This window comes from Xiphophorus maculatus, chromosome 14 (assembly GCF_002775205.1).
Source record: "Xiphophorus maculatus strain JP 163 A chromosome 14, X_maculatus-5.0-male, whole genome shotgun sequence".
NCBI lineage: Eukaryota > Metazoa > Chordata > Actinopteri > Cyprinodontiformes > Poeciliidae > Xiphophorus > Xiphophorus maculatus.
Window position 1 is genome coordinate 1,891,781 of NC_036456.1, and position 19,418 is coordinate 1,911,198.

Here is a 19,418-nt window from a genome sequence, read left to right on the forward strand (position 1 = left end):
TGCAGGCGGTAGGGGAACAGCTTGTTTATCAAATACCACGCTGCGTTTCAATTAGCCTAAACAGTCCAGCCTACCAAGAGATACACCGCATTAAGCCACGGGGGTGAGTACTCCACATTTGTCTAAATGTGATAAGTCTGAGTAAAGCTCAGAATTACAAAAAAACTATAAAGGAGCCCATTATCCTGAGAGAGGGGTGGGGACTTGTGCTGAATAACAGAGCAGTAAGAGGGGGCATTGTACCTTTCTGTCAGACAATCATTTCGTGATCAAATTGAGGAGAAACGTTAAACTGGGCCAGCGCGAAGGAAATGTCACGGAATATAAAAAGGCTGAGACGTAGCATATTCCATGTCTCACTTTTCTCCAGCGCTAGAACATGCACACGGATAGCACGTAGCGGGGCGGTCTATTTCTAGCTCAGCAATCCCTGCTTTGGAGCCAATTTCTTCCCCTCCACCCTCCGCTCTCCTTCTGACTGTAGGTAAGTTCAGACGAGCGTTCATGCTTCAGATCCTCTAACACTCCTCGGGAAGGTTGAAAGGAGATGATGACAGTCACGTGTCCAAACAGTTCGCACTCTGCTCAGTGTCTCTTGAGATATGCCAACTGTAACCAGGCGTATCTGTAATGAGATGTGGTGATAGTGGTCCAGGTACATGCTTAGATGTCTGACAAAAAGCCAATGCCGTAGCTACAGAACACACTGGTACTCGTCCTTGACTTTGACTTTGGCCAAGACACTTTTTGCTATCCTTAGATTTCAAATATCATGCATGAAAACACATGCTAGTGAAGCTTATCTGGAGTGAGGAATGAAAAATTACATCTTCCTATAAGATGACTATATATTTTCTCTTCCTTAGTGGACTCTGCTGAAGACACATCAGTGAGTTAATTCAGCAAAGCTGACTTTAGATGGTAAAGACCTAAGTAGTAGGAACAGAATGGCAACAATAGCACAACATACGCACTCTCTAAAGTGTACAGTAACATGGAGGCCTGCCTTCAGTCATGACAAATTCTCTTCCTGCATCTTTCCAAAGTCCTGGCATTTCAACGACTCCACTTCGACTGCACTTCTCCCGAGAATAAACTGGCGAACATGTGTAGGAGGTGCAGGTTCGCCACTAGCACATAGATGGCATTTTAAATTAAATTAGCTGCATTGTGTTGTAATAAAACTGTCCAGTGTGTTGGATTTATCGTTCTCGCATAATGACAATGCGTGCATGAACCTTAAAGGATGGGTTTGTTTTTTGTTTGCGGAGGGAGACGCAGTAAATATGGATTAAGGCGTGAGGGGTTGTGACTAATCCTCACAGCTGAGTGAAGCCACAGGCACGTGGATCATTAAAAACAACAACAAAAAAACAACAGATACCCGTGTTCTGACCTTTAATTTTTTAACAGTATTTCAAAGGAAAACCGCAGTGTATTTCTACATGGAACAATATGTACTAAAGCTGGTTAGAGTGCACTCTGAGGTCAGAAATTTTTTTTTCTTCTTTTTGTAGCCATCTATATTTCACACCCTGGAAACAGAAGCGCAAATTTCCAGGGTCATGGCAGGGACAATAGGGTAGAAGAAATTAGTGCAGACAGAATAGAGGGAGTCAAGTGGAAAGCAGCTGTGAACCAGCAGCCCTGCCCTCGTACATCATCACATAGATTTCTGGCCTGACCTACCTTGCTACCTGTCACTGCGCAGGCCTTTGAGGTTGGCTCGGATTCCTTCACTTCTATTTTGTTTTATCTGCTCTCCCCATCTGAAAAGCTGCCAGTGCGGGATTAACTGTCCCTCATCTACCTTTTCTTAAACCCTTAATCACTTTAAGTCCTACCCCTCTCATTCCTCATGATGATTCTCACTTATCATGCTATTTCTGTGCTGTTTGCGTTAGATATGTTTGCCTGCGGGTTTTGAAGTCAGGGTAAAGTTCTGTTGCAGCTAGTTTCCCTTTGCTACAGTCCTAGAGGCTAACGCTAGCATTCACCCCCAAAGAACACCTCTACTTAATCCAATTTCAAACTCAAATACAATAAAGTTATGCTGGCAAAGGCTGTTTTATCAACATGTCATGTATCCAATAGGGAGTAAGTTACACATCAAGGATTATATATATGGAAAAGGAGATATGTCACCCATGATCTTCATGTGACCCCCTCTAAAAATTCTTATAACTGCATGTTTTAACAGTTCAAACACTGAATATACCTTAAATTATCAACCTAAAATGAAATGTGTTAAGACACTAATAAAAACAATATTCAAAGGTTAAAAATAAGACACAAACTTATGCAAAGTACACAGATACACATGGAAACATTCTAAACTGCAGAAGTTTACATCTCGTGGGGATATGGCCTCACAAAGACAAAGTCTTGGGGGAGTTACAGCCAAACAAGGAAGATTACTGCTGTACCGTCATTGCAAAGCGCCATAATTGTCTGGCGCTTGCAAACGCCAGACAGAATGAAAACAGAATTCACTAAGCAGAAGTGCTTTACGTCCTTCACTGTCAGCAAGCGCTTCACACAGGAAGTCGAAGCCCCATCTCTATCTCCATTTCCTGTGTGGATAACTGCCCGAATTTGATGATTTTAAGGTCCAGACCTACCTTAGATGATTTATTAGCTACTTAAGCCTTTCGACAGAACTTCACTTTAAAACAGGTGAACTATGCCTTTAAGTCAAGCAATATGACCACAATGCCCAGGACTTAAAAAAGGAACTAACATCACTCGTTTTGTACAAGAGGTATCCTTCAGTTCCCCATAAGACCCCTACCTCTACTATATATATATACTGTATGTACAAAAGTCAAAAACGTACAAAGAGCTGATTACAGATGCCATTGGGAGAATCGATTCCCATTTTGACAGGAAACATTTGTCTTTGTGCTCCAGTGGCTTGTGGAGATTTGACAGGAAAGTTTAGCATCAAAGAGTAAAGCCTGTGAGCCGAGGGGAGTCGGGGAGGTGTTGGTGGAGGAACGAGGTACAGAGACATGGAAAGAATGAGGGTAGGACACCAGAGCATATGTAGGTGTATTTGTGCAACAGAGGTAAGAAAACGATCGAAGGTCCCCTCTCTTTTCATTGATTATTTGAAAACCACAAGGCGCTGAGGGCCCTCAGGCAAGGCAGTGGGACTGGTGGGAAGATTCAAAGGTAAAGTAGCTGAGTGAGTTTATTAGTAAAGGATTCTTGGGGTGGGGGAACCTTTTAGTCCTCTGACATTTAACGTGACTTTACTGCTTTATATAAAGGCCAACGCTAAAATTCAGCTGGACAATATTCTCAGCTTGGCAGAAACACTCTGCCCTCCGTAGTGTTGTTGTTGTTATTTCTAACGTTAATTGTTTGCACAAAATAAACTAATTAGGCTGTCACCTAAACAATTTGCCTTATATAGAACAACCTTGGATTTTTCAGTTTCTTTTGACAGGATAAACTATACATTTGTTTTGAAACTGTAAACGTATTGTTCTAATGACAACAATGAAATCTAAAGATAAATTCCATCTCTATACGTCACAAGTACAATGTAAGAAAACCTTGCTTCTAGGCTTTGTTTTGTGGGTTGAGTTTCAGCCCCAGAATTCGATTCCTAATGGCTAAAACACCCAATTTTTGAGAACAGGCAATAACACTTTTGCAACGTCTTAGCAGTGCGCCTGATACCAAGTCAAGGAGCAAAGCCTAGAGTAGGACATGCACAATATGAATACACGAAAAAGGTAAACACTTGTCAAACTTGTTTTTTTACTCCCTGTAGTAAAAAAACGAAGAAAAAAACTAACTTACCCGCAACTGTCAAGTAAAAACTCATTATTGTCAAGTAAATTGACAAAAAAATAACAGAAGTTACTTGAAAAAAAATCAAGTACTGTTACTTCTTACTAGACTGTTACTTGTTACGAGTAAGAGTTGTTACTACTATTACAAACTGTTACAAATTGTGACTGATCCAGTGTGCTAAAGCACCCCTAAAACAGGCCTAGAATCGGCACTGGTTCATTTTATACAGTTAACATTGGTGCTGTAAGTGACCCGGTATGAAATGGAAGCACCACAGCCCTTTTGGATTTTAATCATCAGAATACCTGAGCTAAAAGGTTTACGACAGTCTGCTTTTCTCCATCGATACGTGCTCCCAGACCGCTCCGCACTGTAGGGGGAAAAGAAAGAAAAAAAGCCAAACGCAAGTTGCGCAAAACTCTGAAACAGGAGAACCAGGATGGAGAACAGAGAAACAAACTAGATGTGAATCAGAATCAGAGAATCTGGCGGTGAATAGTGAAAAATCAATATGAGTGTCAAATCAGGTGAAACACTTGATGATTAGGCGGCACAGACAGGTGAATGACATGATGAGTAAAGATTACTGGTGGTGAGCGTCAATACTAACGATAAAATAAAACCAGCAACAGGAAAGAAACTAAAGAAGACAACAATAAACCAAGAGAGGATAATACTAATCAAAGAAAACTAAATGGAAATGAATGAAGAACAAAATGCAAGAATGAACTAAGAAACTACAGTAAATACAGAGGAATAAACCTGTATGGCAAGACCTTTTGAACAATAATTAACACAGAGGACTGTATGGCAAGAATAAACAGTCATTGTTTTCAGATGAAAGGGAAAATAATATTGTTAAAGTGCCATGGGTTTGTTGGGACCACAGCTAACACTAAGAAGAAATATATTTTACAGACAATAACAGTAAGGAACCTATCACTTATTTATGTTTTTAATTAGATTTTATTTTATATAATTTTTCTTCAATATTATTTTTCATGTCAGCGTTAATGTCATGAGCCTGTTCAGTGACTCCATGACACTTTCAATCTGACTCATTAGGATTTGACTAAGAACCAGCTTTGTTCTGTCATTTCTGTCCAGTAAAACTATTCATCTATAAATCAATAGATCTACATAAAGATATAATCCACGTTTCTGTTCCATATATTTATGGCATTAAAAGGATCTGGAACTTTTGTTTTTCCAGTGAAAGCTCTGGTTTGCACAGTAAATGCCATGTGGGTGAAATTTTATGGATGATACTTTGATGTCCCATTCTCCTGAAGGCAACACGGAGCTGCACCAGCAGAAACTCACACAAATATTGGAGAGAAGAAGAGTTATGATTGACATAGTTGGAGTTCTATCCATGTTTTAATGTTGCAGAGTTCAGTCTTTTTGCAAATAGCTCAAAGTTTAAACTGGCGTTGTACATCTTTTATCTGGTCATTTTATGCAATATTTAACAACTAGAAAATGGCACAGAACAAGAAAATTTTGTCCAACCTGATTGGCTGCTGATTTTAACTTGAATGTCGGATGAAAGGGGAGGAGGTTGGTTGGTGAGTGTGGTAGAGTTCTCAAACACTCGCATCATCGTTCCAATGATGAAGGAAATCTCTGTGATGTCATAACTAGAGTCATGCTTGTGATGTCATCGGCACTGTATATATGTAGCAAACTTCTACATTCTTGTCATTGCTTGCTATACTACTGACAAGTTCAGACGCAAAGCGCTTTTAGAGTCCAGTGAGATTGTTTCTTTGAGACTGATTTGTCCAAACATGTCACATGACGGGATGAGACCCCAGCCGTGGGAGTGGAGAGCTGGACAACACCAGCTTCCCATCGAATTCCAGCGAGAGCTCCAGAGACTTGGCTCTCTTTTGGAGATGGAGAGAGCAAGATGGTTCGAGGAGAACCAAAAGGTCGCCTACGTCCAAAGAGAACTGGACAATACAAAAGCCGAACTGCAAAGACAGATTAGACTGAAGGAGATGAAGAGAAAATTACCAACAGCAGAAGTGTTTTCAAATTCAGCTGCTGTTATTGCTGCCCAGATACAAGGCGACATAAAAGTCAAGCAGAAAATGCAGCTGCAGCGGGACCTGGAGGAATCGAAGGCAGCTCACCTTGCCAGCCAGGAGGCCTTTATGTCACAAATCCGGGCAGAAAAAGGAAAAAATGACGCTCTTCAACAAGAGCTGGAACAAGTGAAGACCCACTACGAGGAGCTTAAATCAAAATATGAAGCTGCAGGTGTGGGGAACCTGCAGCCAGACATGCAGTTGTTCTATGAAGAGAAAATCAGGCACGAGCAAAACCTCAATAAAAATCTGAGAGCTGAGAAGGACAATCTCAGAGAACTAATGTCCAGGAAGATCACCAACCTGCAGGAAAGTGAAAAACATCTGAAGAGTGAGCTGGAGCAGATTAAGTTTGATTTCCAAGAATTAAACCGGAGGTACGACACAGATGTTACTGGACTGAGACAGAAAGTTGAACGTCATCAGTATGAGGCTGACTGCGAAAAGGAATTTAATTTGGAAAGAACCAAGTATGACCGTTGTCTCATCAACACACTAAGGTCAGAAAAAAACAATCTGCGCCAGAGAGCAGAACAAGAGTACACTATGCTGCAGCAGCAATCCACGGAGACAGTACAACGTCTCCAAAGCGAACTGGACCAGAGTAAAGTTTCATATCAGGAACTTAAATCTAAATATGAAGGAGATGTTTCTGCTCTGCAAAAACAACTCAGTGCCTTGGAACAAATGTACTCTGCCTGTGAGGTCAGTTACAAATCGGAGTTGGAAAATCTGAAAACGGAGCTCCAAGACAGAGACGAACCAGGAGCTCCAAGAAGGAAAGTGGCCAGGCGTCAAGTAAGTAATGGGGAAAAAGACACCACCGTTGAAAATAACATTTCTGACCCTGCATCCATGGATACTGAGACACATGATGCATCTCCTGAGGAGATGAAGAGAAGAACCAGACGTTCTTCTAGAAGAACGTCTGGTTCTTCCAGAAGGACCAGAAGGACCTAAACCAGTGGAGGCAGTCTCCTGTGGAAAACAAGATGACCTCAAGAAACACCAAAAACGGAAAAGAAGCAAGAAAACCTCTAAAACAAGCAACTAGCAAAAAGTGTCCATGTCAGAACCATTTGAAATTACATTTCCTATTTTGGTCCCCAAAAAAAAAAAGTCTGTGGGTTTTCTCCGGGTGCTCCGGTTCCCACCAAATGTCCAAAATCATGTAAATTATCCTCAAAAAAGGTCGTATTAATTTCTAGAAAATTTAATTTGCAAACGTTTCAGACTGGAGAAACAAAAAAAGTCATTTCCAGTGAAAAAATCAAGAAGCTTGTTTTAGAGGACCAGTCCTGGTTCAGACCATGAGCCAGGACCATTTCAAAGGCCTCATATTTTGGACTTAAAAAAAAAAAAGAACAGCACGGTGATGCAGTTGTTAGCGCTGCATCTTCACAGAAAAGAGATCTTCGTTCTTAACTGGGCGCCTCTTTCTGTGGGAGTTTGTATGTTCTCCCCGTGTTAGTAGGGGTTTTCTCCGGGTGCTCCGGTTCCCCTCAAATTTCCAAAATCATGTAAATTAGGGTGATTGACCAATGCTAATTGTCCTCAAGAAAGGTACTATTAATTCCTAGAACATTTAATTTACAAACGGTTCAGACTGGAGAAACAAAAAAAAGTCATTTTCAGTGAGAAAAGCAAGAAGCTTGTTTTAGAGGACCAGAAAGTGCCTCTTTCTGTGGACGTTTGTGTCACGATGTCGGTGTTGTGGGGTTTTTTGTTTCATGGGTTTAGTTTTCTGTCAGATAGCAGGTTTCATTTGTTGTCTATTTGGATCTAGGGTTAGCGTTTCTCAACGAGGGCGTTCAGAGGACGGCAGGGGGCGCTGGTGGAATGTTTTTGAAAAGGGGGGCACTGGGATTCCTTTGGGGGGCATTTGCTCGAAGCTAAGCTTTACACTTTAAATGCACAACAATCATAGTTTAGACTTTGAGTAAAACTGTATTGTGTAACATTAAAACATGCCTGGCTGCAACTGTATCGATGGTTGCTCTCCTTCTCTTCAGTGTTTGTTAGCTTCTCCTGCTACTAGTAGCTTCACCGCATCAGTTCAGCGTCACACCGGCTGATGACGTTGCTGTGATTCACTTGTCTGGTGTCTGATTTTCTAATATTTTATGTTTTATTGAGGATTTTTGTACATATGTTTTGGCAGTGCTGTAGTCGTGTCAAAGCAGCAATTTATATTAAAACGTGTTTTAATGTTCGTCTGGATGTTGCACTCTTCCATGGAAGAACAGAATATTGCTCTTATAAACATGTAATGACTAAAATCACGATACCCTCACTGTGTATCTCTCAGAAAAATGAATCCATTTAAATACAGAAATCCCTCCATGAGTGATACCACGATACAAAGCGATCATTTCAGGGGCGATTCTAGGATCTGACTTTTAGGGGTTCTTAGCCCCCAGTAAGGCTAAGACCCACGAAAAAATATTTGTTTGTGCAGTTTTCTAAATCTAGTTGCTTATTTACATACGTTCACAAACAACATTAAGAGACATTAACATTGCCAGTAATTCATAGAATAAACAATATTCATTTTACTCAAACATATACCTATAAAGAGTAAAATCAGAGAAACTTACCATTTTTTCCAGAGGTGCATACGCTCAGTTTGAAACAGAATCTCAAGACCACAACATACCTGCCAACATCTGCTAACATTAATGAGACACAAGCAGCTGTGGAGTGACACAGTCCTAGTGGGGTCTGCTCCCCCGGAAATTAAAATAAAATCTACTCAAAACTATGCATTTCCAGTCATTTGAAGAACATTTTACTAAATTCATAGGATTAATAAACCTAAAACCAGTTTATTATCAAGGTAGAAGTTCAGGTTAATGACTATTGAAAATGAGTCCTTAACCTGAACTTTATTTGAAAATCATACTTAGAAATTGTATTACCCTTATTTTTATCTGAACGTTATGTGGCTGTTGGCCTTTTTTTTTTTTTTACAAGAATGAATGTCCATCTATGGGAAAGTGGACATGATGAGTTGGGGTTTTACTATTTCAGTTCACAGTTCTTGAAGTGGGCCTGTTTCAGTACCAAACACCTTTCTATTCACAGACACAGAAACAGCCTGACATTCTGTGCTGTTCTTTAGTTTGACATTATTTAAGTGACCCCAGGGAGATTTGAGTAATTAATTACAAAATTAATTACAGTCACTAATCAAACTTCAAAAAAGACCAATAAGAGTAATTAACAAGGCTAAGGCCCAGGATCAGACTAACCCATTATTTATCCAAATGTTTTGCACATATACAACATTTTGTACTGAAGTACAAAATACTCTTCAAATAAATAAAGCCATTACTGTCCAATATATTTATGAAAGTCCATTCATAAATATAAAATAATTCTAAATTAGGTACTGCATTGCCATTTAAAATTGCCCATTGCCAAAAAATCACTATGCATAATATTTTGCATTGCAGATTGTCATCTGAATAAAGGTGCTGATGATACAAGTCTGACCTCTTTTAGCTGGTTAACAAATATACACTGCTCAAAAAAATAAAGGGAACACTCAAATAACACATCCTAGATCTGAATGAAAGAAATATTCTCATTGAATACTTTGTTCTGTACAAAGTTGAATGTGCTGACAACAAAAATCACACAAAAATCATCAATGGAAATTAAATTTATTAACCAATGGAGGCCTGGATTTGGAGCCACACACAAAATTAAAGTGAAATAACACTACACGCTGATCCAACTTTAATGTAATGTCCTTAAAACAAGTCAAAATGAGGCTCAGTATTGTGTGTGGCCTCCACGTGCCTGTATGACCTCCCTACAACGCCTGGGCATGCTCCTGATGAGGTGGCGGATGGTCTCCTGAGGGATCTCCTCCCAGACCTGGACTAAAGCATCCGCCAACTCCTGGACAGTCTGTGGTGCAACGTGACGTTGGTGGATGGAGCAAGACATGATGTCCCAGATGTGCTCTATCTGATCTGGGGGAACGGGCTGGCCAGTCCATAGCTTCAATGCCTTCATCTTGCAGGAACTGCTGACACACTCCAGCCACATGAGGTCTAGCACTGTCCTGCATTAGGAGGAACCCAGGGCCAACCACACCAGCATATGGTCTCACAAGGGATCTGAGGATCTCATCTCGGTACCTAATGGCAGTCAGGCTACCTCTGGTGAGCACATGGAGGGCTGTGCGGCCCTCCAAAGAAATGCCACCCCACACCATTACTGACCCACTGCCAAACTGGTCATGCTGAAGGATGTTGCAGGCAGCAGACCACTCTCCACAGCGTCTCCAGACTCTGTCACGTCTGTCACATGTGCTCAGTGTGAACCTGCTTTCATCTGTGAAGAGCACAAGGCGACACTGGCGAATTTGCCAATCCTGGTGTTCTCTGGCAAATGCCAAGCGTCCTGCACGGTGTTGGGCTGTGAGCACAACCCCCATCTATGGACGTCGGGCCCTCATACCATCCTCATGGAGTCGGTTTCTAACCGTTTGTGCAGACACATGCACATTTGTGGCCTGCTGGAGGTCATTTTGCAGGGCTCTGGCAGTGCTCCTCCTGTTCCTTCTTGCACAAAGGCGGAGGTAGCGGTCCTGCTGCTGGGTTGTTGCCCTCCTACGGCCTCCTCCACGTCTCCTGGTGTACTGGCCCGTCTCCTGGTAGCGCCTCCAGCCTCTGGACACTACGCTGACAGACACAGCAAACCTTCTCGCCACAGCTCGCATTGATGCGCCATCCTGGATGAGCTGCACTACCTGAGCCACTTGTGTGGGTTGTGGAGTCCGTCTCATGCTACCACGAGTGTGAAAGCACCACCAACATTCAAAACTGACCAAAATATCAGCCAGACAGTATAGGTACTGAGAAGTGGTCTGTGGTCCCAACTGCAGAACCACTCCTTTATTGAGTGTGTCTTGCTAATTGCCAATAATTTCCACCTGTTGTCTATTCCATTTGCACAACAGCAGGTGAAATTGATTGTCAATCAGTGTTACTTCCTAAGTGGACAGTTTGATTTCACAGAAGTTTGATTTACTTGGAGTTATATTGTGTTGTTTAAGTGTTCCCTTTATTTTTTTGAGCAGTGTATATAATGGTCTTTACTGTTTTCTTTGGAGGCTGGTTCTACACCAAATTTACCAGAGGGGCCTGTGTAGTCTGTGTTTTTTTTATTATTATTATTATTATTTTTTTACGTTGACACTAAAAAAAAGAATTAAACAAAAACAGAGCAATATGTCCTCATTTAATATTATGAACCAAAGAGACGCTTGTGTCTCTGAAGATTCAGGTTGCAGATCCCTGATCTAGCAGATTGAAAGTGTGATCCTATCTTGATACAGCAGCTAAAACTTTTAAGTGCAGTATTATAATTTTTAATTCATTGTTAAAATAAAATTGTGAAGATTTAAAAAATATCTACCATTTACTATTTAAAAAAGACATTTATTTAGTATAATTTCTTCAGAATCCCTTTTGGCCCCCGTCTAGAAGCGCTCCTGGCCTGCAAGGTTGGTGCATTTTTGCTCAGCATGTTTTTTCTTCATTGATAGGGAGATTATCCAAACTGGTAAACCACATTAATACAATATTAGGGAAATAATACATTAAGTGACCACTGAACAGTTATTCATAAAATATATCAACATTTCTTTTATTCAGAAAGTGTTTTATTCAGAACACTGAATAAAACACTTTCTGTGTTTTATTTAGAAATAAAACATAAATATTTACATAAAACAGTAAATATTTATGTATTTACTGTTAATCTATTCATATGATTTGTTCTTTAAATGGCCACTTATTTTGGCTAATGCTATTATTTATTAAATATTATCCAAACTCGACATGCTAAGCAAATAATCAAACCACAATAGTCAACTAAAATCACAAAGAAACTTAATCAATCATAACAAAATGTCACCAGGAGATGATCGAGGATGAAGAGACTCTGATGTCTGGTTCTTTAAGTACAGCAGCACACTGCGCCATACATAAAGCTACATGCTACATAAAGCACTTGTTGGTTGTTACTTGTTGTAACAATTAACAATTACTTGTTGTTGAACAACATCAAGGAAAATTTGACTTCTCGATATGAAACAATAAGAAATAATTGCAGCAGCCTATGTTCCACTTCCATTAGCATGTTGGTTGAATAAGCAACTTAGCATTAGCATGTTCATGGTAGGTAATGGAAATGGTATTGCTAATAAGCACTAGCATGTACGCACACTAATAAGCAGTTAACAGCTTTTAGTCGAGGACTGCAATGTGTATCTATTTTTGGAAAAACACAAATGAAAGCACTCCAAAATATACAACCTACATTTCATCCTGCTACATGAAATACTAGCCTTAAGTTGGTAAACTTTGATTTCTATATCCAGACGTATGCGTGTGACTCAGTATGTGCAGGGATGAGAACAACAAGACTAAATTGACTGCATCTGCCTTGGGTAATAACTTATGTGTGGAGCATGGGGCCGTGGGATGGTGAGTTTCAACCCGACGAAAGTGCAAACAAATGAACAGCAATATCATGGGTATACTCCATTATAATGCATGTTATTAGTCTGCCGTGCATTCTGGCAAATCCAATATTCCGGCAATGAAGCGCTGGAAGTGACTCGAGCTGCTGAATCTAAGAAATGGATTTGTTGGGGGCTTTTTTCATTTGCTGTTGTTTGTCATGGCTTTACATGTAAAGAGCAATTTACTATTTAGCATAGAGAGTTGCAAAAATGCGAGTTGCTTTAAAATGAATTTGGAATAAGAGTGTGACAAAAAAGAGAATAAAACCATTCATTTACTATCGTGGTCTTGCTTCATGATGTTAATACGGTCCATGTCATCAACCTGGTGCTGACAATTGGTCAAAATGTAATAATCCAGTGGTGATATTAGCCAACAAATAAATATATATGCACACACACACCCACACTCCATTTTCATCATCATATATATATTTTTTGCATTATATGGTAATGTATGGTATGCTATAGCTCAGTTCTTTATTGTTTCATCTTCCACTATCCTTAAAACAGACAGTAACAGTTTTATGTGGTTGCACTTTATGTGATAAGACTATGTTGATACAAAGTACACACTTTTCCTCAATGTGTGCATAAGATTTAACAACATCTCATTTGATGAGCGGAGGCATTAAGGACTCAAAGCTAACAGAAGCATAATTTGGTTCTTGAGGCCAGGCTTTGTCTGGTATGTTCCTTGGTCTTCATGATTCTGATTGTTCACTGATTTTCTCTGATGCCTTCAAGGAACAGCTGGATTGATCTGGTGATGTGCTCACATAAAGGATGAATGCATTTATTGTTTAAATGCTAAATCAAATGGGCAAAAAAATTCAGATGTGCAAAGATGTTATAATCATAACCCACTGCAGCATAGGGTATGACTATAACATGGTGGCTCTTGAGCCAATATGTCCTAGCAGAAAACAAAACTCTGAATTTATTCCATTTATTTTACAACTGTGCACTACTTTGGTGTCCATCTTTCACATAAGATCCTACAAAAATCCAATGACCCCGGTGGCTGGTGCGTGACTAAAACATTCTTTTATCCGTGTGACCATCGAGGCAGTTTGGTGAACTTCAGAAAACCGGTAAATAAATGAGACAAACCTAAAGATTGAGGTGGTTCTGAACAGCTGATATCTGAAAGCGACGTCATATTGGCCGGGTCACGCAGTAGAAACGTGTCGGACAGTGGATTCCTTCAACATTCTCCTCAGCGAGCCAACATTTCATTTACTTGCTTGACTGACGAAGTTAAGCTCCCCTGACAGCAACCCATAACTCGACTCCTCTTCCTGAATCACACAATTTTTTTTTTTTTTTTTTTTGCTGCACTTATACACTTGAAGAAAACCATCAGAGGCACAACACACACCTCTACAGTATCCTATCAAGAATGTATTCTTCTAGAAATGGAAGAATACATAAAAAGAACCAAACCAAACTTTATTTTTGTTGGACATTATTTGCCAAGCTGCAATATGTTTCCAGTTGCTCCTTCTCTTGCTCAAAATGCCCACACGAGACTGACTTGTTACATCCTTGGATTCCATGACAGCACTTGTGTCTAGTGTCTACGACTGCACTTGTGTTAAAGCGCGTTAATCCATTTGGGTATTGACTTTTCTTTTTTCTTTCTTCCTTTTTTTCCAGTCTTGTGCTCACATTGACCTCCATTTTAGTGGAGTGTTTGGGGGGAAAGCAGGTCTAGAGGGAGGGAAACAATGCAGAGGGACTGGGCAGGAATATAAAGAAGGAGGGACAGTGTGTGTCAGAGTGCAGGGTTTCAGAGGTTGAGTCGGACTCAGAGTTCACCACCTCTCTTCATTCAGGGTTAATTAAAAAGATGAGGGCAGGATGAAGAACTCGGCAGCGACGGAGGGAGCAGGATGCAAAATGCTAATGAGCTGTGGAGATATTTCAGCTTGTGAAGTCATTTAAATTAGGGGGGGCAGAGATGAGCTTCCAGTGGGCTGAAGGGATCATGTAAATGCTTTTTTTTCCTCTCCAAAGCAGCCGATTTTTTTTCCTTTTTAGGTAAGTATTCAGCTAGCAGTATTTTGGTCATTTCCATGCAGAAAAAGAGGACGGTGACTGCATTTGCATAATAGGCTGCTGAATAATGCTTTAAAAATAATTCATGCGAAGGCTTTTGTGTGCTGCATTGAAAAAAAAAAAAAAGTTCTCAAACTGGAATGAAGCCAACATTAGCTTTGACTGGGAAAAGGCAGGAAGCCAAAGCTCACATAAACAGCTCCAGAGGAGCCGCGCCCGGTGGAGAAAATCTGAACGTGTCACACGGAGAAGTTAAACAGGATCTGGCAAAAAGGTTTATTGGAGCATTAAAGCGAAACAAGACAGAAAAGGAGATAGAGGGGGCGGGGTTGCGAAGGGCGCCCTTACCGATGCAATCCGAGCCGTATGCACATATGAAATGCTCAAAAAAAAAAAAAAAATCAATCTATGCCTGTGTAATCATCCAGCATGCCCAGCTGGGATCTGGGAGACCCTGGCTGTCAAAACCAATCTGGCCTGTAACAACATCTGCAGGTCCACTCCGTGTCACGGCGACACTAAGCCCATCCTGACCCGATGCGCCCAACCCACAGCGGGGCCTGCACTATTACTTTTCCTCCGTCGCTCCCATCCCTTCTTCATTTCCTGCCCCAGCAGGTGCTCACCAACATGGCTGAACGGGCAGGCGGCGTAGTCTGACAGCAAGCAGCCATTTGGAAGAGAGGAGAGAGGAGAGAGGAGAGGGCGGACGACGCGGCAGTAGATAGGGCAGGTTAAATATCAGCCCAAGATTGATGGACGATAAAAGGGCAAACTAAGATTCCTATCAGATATTCTGATGCTTTCCGCATACAGAGTGCCTTGGGTCCACTCCTTAGCTGATGGATGAAATCTAGAACTGTTGCCCAATCTTTTTTCTGTATTCCTTACAGAAATAAACAGAGAGACGTCAGGTTTCTTCTTCAATCCATGTGGTATCTGGTTTTGTATAAGATTGATCTGAATACAGGCCAAAGTTAAATATTATCTACAGGTGAGGAAGAATCTCAGGTCATTTATTTTTGCCTTTCTCTGTTGTAAGAAAAAAAAATCTACATTTTTACACAGATGTGTTTTAATTCAAACTTTCAATAAAAGTCACTACACACACATGCATGCTCAAGACCGTCTAGGCATCAAAGTTCAGAGCAAAATACAAAGTCTAAGAGTGTATCAAGGTAGTCACGTAATTATTAGCTGAATCAAACAGAAAATAGTTTACAGTTTATAACCTCTGGAGAAATCTTAAGCATCCATCATGCTGAGGAGAGTGAAATTGTGATCATTCCAAAACAGCTTTTGCACCGAGTATAATGTTATAATATTATGAGAATAAAATCATAACAGAATAGTTGAAACTAGAAAATTTCTGAAGAATCGGTCATATACTATTAAAGCCAGTCAAATTATAATTATATTAACATAGGTTACGTAGACTCTGGAATTAAACTGGAATTAAATTGGAATTAAATTAAATTAAATTGGAATTAAAGGCGCCATTTCAACCAAAGGTTGGGAACGCGCTTCTGAACCAGACGCTCCAAAGCGTCTTGTGCATAACTCTTCAACATGCTGTCAGCTCCGGTCAGAAACACGCATTTAGTTCAGTGTCCATGAGATGATTTTCAGAAAGGATTTTTTTTATTGATTGATTTTTGTTGCCTCTGCGATGAACTCTTTGCGTAAAGTCTATTATGTCTGCCTGTGTGCACCAGCCAGGGGTGTTAATTACAACCTGTCAAATGACCGACGGGCTTCAAATTTTCCCTGTCGTTTAAAAAAAAAACCAGTCAAATACGGAACATATTCCGTTGACGCAACATCAGATACACACGTCACTGATGACTGTGATCCACCTCCCTTTAATCCCAACTTCCACTGCGCAACTCATTTGTTCTGAATGTCAGACTGCATTGAGACACAAGAACAAAACTGGATTTCATATTCTAACAATCTTGGACTATCCAGCAACACAGGTACGGATAAGTACAGTTTATTTTATTCAGGCACTTCAGAGGTACGGTTTATTGAATTTAAAAAATGGCCGAAGACAGCAGCGACCAACGTGTGTCTGATAAGCTTGCCAGCATTTTGGATGCAAAAACCTTCTGATTATAGGATGCCCAAGAGAATGGAGAAAGAAAAACCTCCCCAGATTGTAGAAAGTCTCAGTAGAAAGATCGAGCGCTCCAAGTCTAGCGGAAGTGCTTGCAGGCAACCAGACCTGCAAGCAAAATGTGATATGCTGGCAAGTGAAATAGATGAACTCCAGGCACAGCTCGGGTCTCTTCGTGCAGCACATGAGGAGGCAGAGCATGAATACATGGACATGAGAGACGCAGTGCACTGTTTGGAAATGGTTCGATAGTCTCTGAGAAGATGACTCCAGGAGCTTCTGATGGACATAAAAAAGGCACAGGTGACTATGGATCAGCGAGCTGGACAGTCTTTGTGATGAACTAGACCATCTCCAAAGCCAGTATGAGAGAGATTGTCAAGAGATCCAGAACCGAAGCAGGCAGAACTTGGTTTTGAGGACTGAAAATGCTCTAATTAGGGGAAGGTTGGGGGAACCAGAAGAGGAGGAGAACCAGGGACCAAGATCAGCTCTGAGAAGACTCAGCAGGAGGGTAGGTACAGTTTTCCAGACAATGTACCAAATGGGAACACTCAGACACTGGGTGCCACCGTGGGTTTTCTAATTCCTCTGGTTGGTATGATAAAACTGGTGCCTTGCTGTAACTGTTTGCTCTGGTGTTACTGGTTGTTCTGGCATCACTGGTTGTTCTGGTATTACAGTGTAATATGTCAACTGTGCTATAGACAGCAGTGTGAACGAAATCTAACAGACTAAATTATTTTTAATTTCCTTACATAAACTGTCATAATACGCTAATACTTCAAATTGAGATATTTCACTTAAAAAACACAAAAAGTGAAAGAAAAAAAAAGTGTACAGTACATTACAAATTTCTTTATTTTATACTGGCAACACAGAGCACAGGCAGGGGTTCAGTCTGCTGGTCAAGCTGGGAGCAGTTCGGTGACTGGGCCTTCTGGGACATCTGGCTAGCCACAGGTTAAAGCGAATGATAAAAATGATCTAACAGTGTAACAGTAAATACATCCCTGATTCATTCACATTCAGGAAAAAATAAACTATCACTATATTTGGGCATTGACTTATCATCTAAACACAGACATTGTGGAGATGAACTGCGAAACTGAAGTCTGAAGAAAAGCAGCTCCAGCTGTGATCTTTATGGACCTGTCCTGGCAAACGCTACTCTCTGGATTAATGTACTTTCAGTTCACTTCAGGTTCGCTGTTATATCAAACAAATTATTTGAATCTACATAAATTATAAGAAACATCTTACAGACAACTGACGTACCCGTGTTTGGCCACAGACAAACAGCGACTTGTCTTGCCAACTTCTAGGTAACCGTGGCAACAATAGACAAACAGCAAAAGCGCCCATTACAGGTTTCTCATCGAGTCTCCCTCTTTAGAAAAACTACGCAGTATTAAAAAAAAAGTTAGCTAAGCTATGAAAATAATCTGAGTAGTTAACTGGGCCAATTTAGTTACAAAGGAAATATTTCTCTGCTGTTTAGAAGTTTGTTGCACCATGGAAATCCACAGTACTGGCCACAAAGTCAAGAAATTCTGCTCGTAAATGTACGTTATTATTATCTTTAATTCTTACCTGTGAAAGGTAAAGGCAGTGCGTCCACTTTGTACTGTAAAACCGTTGAAACTAGTCCATGCAGCATGTTTTCTCCACTGCCACTTTCAAGATGGCGGTGACGTAAGTAGGACTCAGCATATACTTAATGTTGTTTTACTTAATGCTTTCTTAATGTTGTTGTGTTTTTGAATTTGTTGAAGTAGTTTGCACATCAGGGCCACCGTACATTTTGGATGCAGAATGAAATAAAAACATTAGCTGCTAACAATGCTAAGTTGGTTTCCATAGCATTACGTACCACAGTACGCTCTAAAGCGAGGAAACAAATTGAGGAACGGTTTATCTCCTTAAAGTGTTAAAATATGTTCGTCTGACAGATTATGACTTCTTAAAAAATGCATAAGGAGTTTGACTCGTCATCTTCTCTCTCAATTTCTTCTGAACAACAGCCTAACAGGGTGTTGATGTTTAATGTTAAAATCTATTAAAAAAAGAGCATTTTTTGGTTCGAAAGCAATATAAATATCGCCATAATTTTTTATATTTCGTTAAAATGAGAACATTTTTCTTGTTTTAATGAGATTCTGATTCTGATTTATTATTTTCTTGCTCTGGCAGTTAAAAAATTCACACTAAATGGCTCTTTCATACTTATTAATAAGACCACAGTCCAGATTAAATACTAATTACTTGCAGCTCAAACCAAGAGTCTTAAAACACTCATTCATCTTGTGAAAACATGTACACTACTCAAACCTAAGCAAGAACATTATGCAAGTATTACAGATTTTTTTTTAAAATATGTATTTATGACTGATTAAAGCTTTATTCTGTTTGTGAAAACAATAGACCCTAACATTTTTAGCTGAATGTGGTTTACTGTAAGATAAACAAAAAAGAAAAAAGTTATAAAGCTCTTAAATCTCATTTCCAGAAATGTATAGAATCCTGCCACAGATTCTGGCAGGGTTCATTGGTGTGAGAATGTATCCATATTTATTTATGTCGTCAGCCCTGCGGTCTGGATATTTAGCCAAGTGTCTGATGTAAAACAAAAAGAAGGAAGAACTCAACGCCGCCGCAGCCACCGCTCATCAAAGCGAGAATAACCGGTGAAAAACATTCAGGGCGCACTGGGGACGGAAAGATCAAGTGGAATAAAGTGTCAGCTCCTCATCACATAGTATGGATTTCTGCAAGCAGGTACCATCACCCAAATTCGTTCATT

The 19,418-nt window shown here is 40.2% G+C and overlaps 1 protein-coding gene across 9 annotated transcripts in view; it reads right to left on the reverse strand.

Moving 5' to 3' along the window:
• LOC102219889 (neurexin-2) overlaps positions 1-19,418 on the reverse strand; it is an 813,998-nt gene that overhangs the window by 226,166 nt on the left and 568,414 nt on the right. The gene's annotated exons all lie outside the window — the stretch shown is intronic.